Genomic DNA, 8,641 nt, shown 5'->3' on the forward strand with positions numbered 1-8,641 from the left:
CAATGTAGTCACACAAAGAGGCGTGTTTTCTGTAGTCTGATATCTTCAGTTACTAACAATTGTGTTTTCCTACCTATCTCCATTGAGCTTTACGGAGAATTAACTACATGCTCCTTATTTATTCCTTCATATGTAACTAAAGCATGTCTTGATTATCTTTGTCTCTAAGGTGATAAATCAAGGTCTCAGAGTTGAAAGGAATTTGAAATCTGTAAGGGGGGATGATAGAAATAATTCTGGGGAGGATATTGAATAAGAATTTGATTCATTATAATTAAAATTAAATGTGGTAAAATATATACAAGTTGGTGTCAGTGAAACTTTTATTTATCCTATCTGTATAATTAGTACACGTCTTAAAAATGACACCATTAGGGCAGACTTTCCTTTCATAATGTAACACCTTAAATAGTGCCATATTGTTAAAATTACTCACTTAAAGCTTTATTCCCAACAATTGTGAAGCACATTGACAACGACTAAAAAAAAAAAAAAAAAAAAGAAAAAAAAAGAAAGAAAGAAAGAAAGAAAGAGCATTAAGGATTCTGAATAACTTATACATCAGATATGTTTCAGTGGACCCAAATTATTCCTTCAATAATGTCACTTCCAGTGCTTTATAAGTAGGGAAGAAAGGGTTTTGCTATACTTAGTAAAGCTGAAGTTTGGATGGAAAGGACCTTCTACTTGAAACGTATAACTTGGGTCCCACACAGCAGAAAAAAATACTTTGAGAGCTACCAATATACATGTTATAACCAATGTAAAGATATAGTTGATAGAGGACATAGGTATTGGACCTTCACCGTGGTTACGTGAATCAACCAAACAATGTCTTTGTCGTAGTGAGGTTTGAAGGCTCTTTCACCACTGATCATGGTTGATCAGGAAAGTAACTTATTTTATTTTTATTATTATTACTTTTTAAAGATTTTATTTATTTGAGTGAGAGAGAGAGAGAGAGCGCACGAGATGGGGAGGAGGGCACAGAGGGAGAGGGAGAGACTAGCAGGAGCCTGAAGAGGGCCTCACTAGGTCATCCAGGTGCCCCAGGGCATTAATTTTTAAGTAACCTCTCTCTTCTACTTTGTGCTAGTCGCAAAGAAAGCATTACATGTTGAAGCCCTAAACATTAAGAGTTAGTTCTCAGAATTTCACTGAACAAATCATGATCAATTACAGCTCCTAGCCACATTAGGCATAAAAAGGGAAATGTTCTGATAGTAATTAAACATAAATAGAAATGATGATAGCATTCTCCAGAAGGTTATAATGAAAATTAAAAACTAATAAGGAAGAGAAAGCATTTTTGGTTTATTTACCACACTTCCCAGAGGAACCAAAATCATCCTAAGAATAATTGTCATTTTCTTTTTTGAAAAATGAGGCATAGTATAGAAAGCTGAGCCCGTCATACCAAAGTTTTAATAACTTCTACTAGAATGTACAATTAGCAAAACTTCCAACTTATCATTTTGATATTATTCCAAAAATAAATATATTAATTTAAATGAATTAATGTTAATTATTTTGAGTTTTGTAGAACTTTCAGGGAGTATAGTAATATACATGCAATTTCATCACATTGTCTTTGTTAAGAAATGCTGTACACTGATTTATTTGCACTCTAATTAGCTTTGGGAAAAATAGAATATAAAGTGTTATAAAAATCCATATTTGCTGTAACAGAATTTTAAATAAATGTGGCCATAGAGAAGTTCTTCATCTTCTATTATGACTTACCCAGATATTAGTGAATTTAGTTTTCCTTTAATACCTACATCTTTCAAAATTTGTTTTAAAAGTCAGAAATGTTTGATTTAGTCATAATTTCTCATTGTTCTTATGCATTATATGTATTACTGTCCCAAAACCTTGAAGAGAGACATATTCTGATGAAATAGATCTTATTCCTAAGATACATATATATATACATATATATAATTCATTTTTATTTCTCATATATCCAAGTTTTTATTAATATATATTTTTAATTCACATATAAATGTTTTTATATTTTCAAGCAGCTGTAGGAAATTAACAAAATTGAGGAAAAATAACCAACAAAATACAATCCTCATTTACTTAAGACATTTTTTTGGTAATATACAAAGCATGTTTAAATAAATGTAAAAAGTGAACAAAATTATAAAAGTTGATATTCTTTTTTCTGTAAAGTTTGGTAGAATTCACCCAGTGAAACTATCTGGCACAGGTGGTGCTTTCTGTTATAAAAATTTATTAAATGTTAATTCAATTTCTTTAATAGTTTAGGCCAATTTAGGTTATTTCTTCTTGTGTGAATTTTATAGATTGTGTCTTTCAAAGAATTGATCTATCTCATCCAGATGGACATAGAATTGTTCATAGTATTTCATTATTTTTTAATGTCCGCAGGATCAGTTGTGATGGCCCTCTTTTGTTTTTGATATTAGTAACTGTGCCACCTCTCTTTTTTTCTTAGTTAGCCTGGCTAGAGATTTATCAATTTAATTGATCTTTTCAAATAATCACCTTTTGGTTTAATTTATTGATTAATTTCCTATTTTCTATGTCACTGATTTCTGCTCTAATTTTTATTACTTCTTTTTTTCTGCTTACTTTGGACTTAATTCATTCTTCTGTTTCAGGCTTTCTAAGGTAGAAACTCAGATCACTGATTATGATATTTCTTCTTTTCTAATATATGCATTCAAAGTTTCCCTGATTTTGCTGCATCCTATAAGTTTTGATAAGTTGTATTTTCACTTAGTACAAAATATTTCTAGGACAGACACTAGCTGGTATCATTGAGTCTACTCCCAAATATATTCTCTGCAAAGATAAATGCATTTTCTTTTCACATTTGTCTGACTTTATTGACTTGTATTCTCTTACCTCTTCATTATCTCACTGAAAATTTAATTGCTATTTTCAATCTAAATGTTCTTCTAACTTGTCTTTGTGAAGAAAGACAGAATTGAGGCATGATATAGGTCAATGAGGTCAAGATACAACAAGAGAAAACAGAGTTTGAGAAAATTGTTAAAGAGAATTTATAAAATAAGTTTTCTAGTGTAGTGAATGAAAATTCCATTTATAATTTCTTGCTTTCTAAGAAGAATGGATGCTATTAACGTTAGAGACTTAGCACAGCAATGTGGGGGGTATGGGCATGTAAATAAAAGGTATTAGCTAGAGAACAACTGTTTGTAATAAATGAGAGAGAACTTTTTGTAATGTAGGATTCTCAAAAAAAAAAAAAGTGGAGAATGAAGAAAACAGGAGAAAGCAAGGCTACACCCTACATGAGTGAAAGTGAAGTAAGCTAGAGCTAGGCTTCTTGGTGGTAGCATGACTACAAAGAAAGAGAATTTCTACAAAGGATTTCAAGGATCTGGCTGTGGACTTTTGACATATTTTATCAACTTATCAATACAAAATTACCAAATTATCAATAAATTGCTTACTAATATATTTGTACAGTAGGATTGAAGGAAGGGGACATGACAGGGCTGCTGACAGCTGAGTCACTCATTTGTACCAAAAAACAATTTAAAAAAGAGTAGTCCCATATTTTGGCCAAGGTATATCATTACAGGAAGTGTGTAGATGAGAGTTCTGCTTTCTGCAAAAACGGATTAAGTGATCTCTACAAACCATGTACGTTTAATCAAATTAATTCACATTTGGATTACACTTTGTTGTTTCATTGTTCTATGGCACCCTTTGATAGTTCTTCATTTTAAATGTATTTCTCAAGTTGGGTAGAACAAGCATCCAACCATAAATATATGACTGCTGAGAAGCTCTCTCTCTATTTGTATGTATTACAGAAGACATTTATTGTAGGTTTTCAACTACTTTGATACGTACATTTTTAGCTTACTCAGTACAGCTGAAAACCATCCAAAGAATTTTTTTCTGAAAGGAGGTATTTTTACATAAGAAGTACAGCCATAACTGGACCATGTTCCTCATTTTCCTCTCCATTTGTCTATTGACTAATTAGCCTTCTGAACTAGAACCCTCCATTTTCTGAGGAACTTAAGATTGCTGAGGCAGATACTGTGTCTAGGTTCCCCCAGGCCATTTGTACTTCTTTTCTCCTGTTTTTTTTTTTTTTTTTTTTTTTTTTTTTTTTTTTTTACTGGATTGGCTGGGAAACTAAATGATTTGCCTCTCAGTTTCCATCACAGCTGTGGGTGTCCATGTGACAGTTTTGGCCAGTGGTATGTAGACACAAATCCTGGGAGCTTTTCTTCCCAAATAAAAAGAGAAAGGTCCACAAAGTAAGGCCTCCTGTACTTTCCTTCCCACTTTTTATGTATTATGTAGATATTACATCTAAAGGAGCAAAAGCCATCTGGCGACCTCAATGTTTTTGATGACAGCAGGCTCCAAAATGCAGAATAAATAGCTACAGTAAACCAACAACAAGAACCGTTTGTCTGTGAAATTACCCAATCTTATGTCTCCATGATGTTATGTAATATTTAATGGTTAAATTAAAACCTTTGCGTCTGACAATTCCAGAAACTATTATAATCCTAATATCAAGGATAGAGTTATCTTGCCTATGTATTATATTTTAACTTATTTTTTTTTATAAATATTTTATTTATTTGCTTGAGAGAGAGCAAGAGAGAGAGAGCACGAGTGGGGAGAGGGGCAGAGGGAGAAAGAGAGCAGGGAGCCTGACGTGGACCTCGATCCCAGGATCCCAGGACCATGACCTGAGCCAAAAGTAGACGCTCAACTGACTGAACTACCCGGGCACCAGTCTTGCCCATGTATTTTAAAACAAAACTATTTTTTTTTTTTAGCTTTGGAGTAATTTCCCTTAAGTTCAAATATTTCTAATTCAAAGGCTTCTGAATTTAGTAATTCTTCGTTATCGTACTAGGTGGGTGGGCCTGAAATGGTAAAATGGGTGAACTATACAAACTCTGAGACCTCACAGTCAGATGAACAAAGGGTTATTGGCTAACTTAAGGGTAGTCAGTCGACTGATTGTCCAACAGTCTATGTAATTTTCCTTATTGGAAATTTAACTAAAATTATGAAAGTTCCCCAATTTATCCCAGCTTCTGGGTTTTCTCAGTCCGTGTTGTTCAGCTTTGATGAAATTGCATATTCCTATGTGAATGGTGAGATTCTTTCAGTTACAAATAACTTACGTAAGAATATGAATCCATTGTGGAATACCTGGGTCTATCCGGGATTCCAGTCCAGTGAATAGTTGGGTAACCAGACATGGAAGAAGCAAGATTTTATGAAAATTCCCCTACCACCTCGCCATCGATGGAACGCAGCTCCCATGGACTGTGCGACTTTGTTTTAAATTCCTAGTGTTTAGGGGAAACTCTGATTACCTCAGTTGTCTCCTGTGCTGGTCCGTGTTTTCGTGCCCTATCGCCACACCTAGGGCGGCAGTTACAGGACAGCACAAGGACTGTGGGAGTGACTCTGATGTTAAAGGTCAAGTTTTGGTTCTTTGTAGGCGAAAGAGTCAAAATGCCCCTGTGTACTAAATCTGAAGTGGTAAAAATACTTCTTTGTGTTTGTTAAGGAACGATGCAACCTAGAGCTTCTCCAGCCTATCGCTTCGATGCCCAAATTCATCGTCCACACTTGTGCAACCGCAATCTCCCGAGAGATCCAGAGCATATTATGAGCGTCTGAACATTTGGCTCCACGTGAGGTAGCTAATACGAGGCTCGTACATCTGGACACTTTTGCCACGAGCCAGGTTTGCGTAAGAGTCACTTTCACTTGTTCGAACGGGTAATAACCAGATTCCAGAGCATTCTTCTTAGAATGACAGAATGAGAGAATTATCTACAAATCTCCCCAGAGCTCTAATCATCTTTTATTTCATAACCCTTGTTAATTCCCTGATCAAATTCCTACAAAATCCTCCTTCTAATTAAGCAGGCCCCAACACTTACATTCTCGAAAATCCTACCAAGCTCGCTCTTGCACATTTACTGGCATGACCTGCTCCAGGTCTGTATGTATCACGAGGCCTACATATTTCCTGAATTGCAAACACAAACACTTCCTTAGCTACTAGGAAGAACATTTAGTGTGATCTGAAAATAAAACATGGAATGCACCAGCATGCTTAAAGGAGTTGTGTTTTTTTAAATTTTATTTTTATTTTTTCTGTATCTGAAGAACATAAGATTAGGCTAAATATATTTTTGCTTCGTGATAATGTTAGTGATATTTCATGCTTCATTATCTCATTAAAACATCTCTTCAGTGCTTTAAACTATTAATCCTCTTTCGAGAGTAATGTAAGCAGAAATATAAACTTTAGGAAAAATAATCTAAGGGTCAAGCATAGGTATAGAGGGAAAATTCATTTTACTTTATTACTGGTTATATTTTAAAATGTCAAGTGTTGCTTTGGCTACTTATAAAGGGCAAGCCAGAAAAAGTGTCATCCAGAGTGAAGAAATCTAGAAATGGCCACGTAAATACAACACTATTACACACCACACGCACAAAATAGATATAACCAGGGTTGCTTTAAATTGAATCAAAGTTTTTGACATGTTTTTAGTGAAAGAGGACTAAGCTGACTTCACAGTTATTGCTAAGACAATAAAGTGGACACTTTCACATGACGATCTTGGACTTCGGTGTGATGATGTTTAGAAGAGCGATATATTCACTAATTTTTCATTAATATAAATAGAGAACAAGTGTTCCCTGTTCCATTAAGAGGAATTTGATTTTTGAAAGGCTGCCAAGTAGCAGAATAATGAGTAGAATGATTAGACGAAGCTAATAAAGTAATTTAAAAGCAATTCCTTCGTGTTGTGGTTTACTTTAAAATAATGTGTGGGGTAAATGAATTGATAGAAACGCAATCAACGGTTCCCAGTGATATGACATTCTTACATTAATTCACTGTACAGGCCTGCTCCAGTTCGGAAGTTTATAAGCTGGTATATTGCTGCTATACCTATAGCAAAATTGAGAGATAGTTTCAAGTTAATCTAATCTCAGTATTTCTTTAAAACTGACGAAAGCAGTTAGAATTTAACGTCATTTGTGTAAATAGATATTCTTTATTCTTCATAGAGGGATTGGTCATTCAAGCGGCATGATATTGGAGAAGTTGAAAGGTTCCTGGGTCCCCAAAGCTCCTGAAGGCTGTCCCAAGTCCTGGGGCGCTTACAGTTGTAATTTGATTGGGTCGAAGTGCTGGAGACAGAGGAAGCGAGTGTGGGGAGAACCAACACTGGTTGGACACTGCGCTGCGCATCTCAGAGCCCACGGTCGTGGACTAGGTCAGCCACGAAGCATTTGCCCAAGAAAATCTGTTCAAGCAAAATAGTAAGACACAGAGAGTTTAGTAGCCCTTCCAGGCGGGTGCTAAGGGACCGTGATAGGGTACGAGGTGGGGAAATTCTATCCCGACGAGCAGTGATTGAGAGGAGAGGAAGGGCATCCCGGAGATACCAAGGTCATTCCTTCCAAACCCTTGAGAACTAAGCACTTACCAGGTGAGTGAGGCCAGCGTTTAGGTGAGGGTTTCCCAGTGTGAGTTCTAATAGACTGTGTTTACTCTTCCAGGGTGGTCTTTAATGGTTGAATAGATTAGAAAAACAACGAAGTAAATGAAGGCAAATAGGCTTCACAGATAATTTAATAAACTAATAGATCATCATCTCCAAAATGGACCGCTATTTTATTCCAGACTAAACTAATCAATGAAAACCTTTGTCCTGTAATATCCCTCTTCGCCAATATTCTATGCACCGTACTTTGGGACATGTTGTCCTAGGCCTATAAATGACAAGTGCGTTGTATGATATCCTGATTCCTCCTTTTTGGCAAAGCAAGAGTTCCTGGTATAAAGACGAAGGTAAGATTGCATGAAATTTTAGTTTTGGAGGTATTTCTATAAGAGAATATGAAATCTTTTGTAATATTACTTTCTCTTATTTAGACATTTACAGACAACAGTTTGTAGAGCTTTGATTTCATATGAGATTCAAACTCTCAATGATAATTAATTTGCAGTAATAAGATTACTCATTTCTATTTGAACTGATTAAATGAAAATCTCTTGATTAAGATTATAAACCCTAATAGATTCAAGTATTAGATATAAATCTGTTTATTCTGATTTGCTTCTAAGAAATTAGTTGCTACTGAGAGAAGAAAAAGTGTTGTGGGTTTTTTTTAACAACATACTTGTTACGGTTAAGCAAAACTTGCTAACTGAATTTTGTCATCAATGTTATTTGTGTTTTTTTTTGGTACAGACTTGCTTGAAGTGACTATAAAATCAAACAATTGAGAGAATGTTTACACTGTTGTTTTCTTTCCATAATTTATTTTATTTACCTTTTTAAAAAAAGAAAACAAATAATGTATTGTTATATATACATTGCTATATGTTGTTAGAAATTTGGTATCCTTTCTAGTCTATCCATAATAGCACACTTTAAAAAGGTCATAAAACTAAGAAAAAGGCATACAGACCAAAAAGGAAGAAATCTCTATTTGAAGATGACATGATTGTCTACGTCGAAAATTCAAAGAAATCTACAAAACAAAAACGACAGCCAAACAATAAACAACCTCCTAGGACTAATAAGTGAGTTTGGGCAAAGTTGAAGGATAAAAGACCAACACACAA

This window comes from Canis aureus, chromosome 34, assembly GCF_053574225.1.
Source record: "Canis aureus isolate CA01 chromosome 34, VMU_Caureus_v.1.0, whole genome shotgun sequence".
NCBI classification, from domain to species: domain Eukaryota; kingdom Metazoa; phylum Chordata; class Mammalia; order Carnivora; family Canidae; genus Canis; species Canis aureus.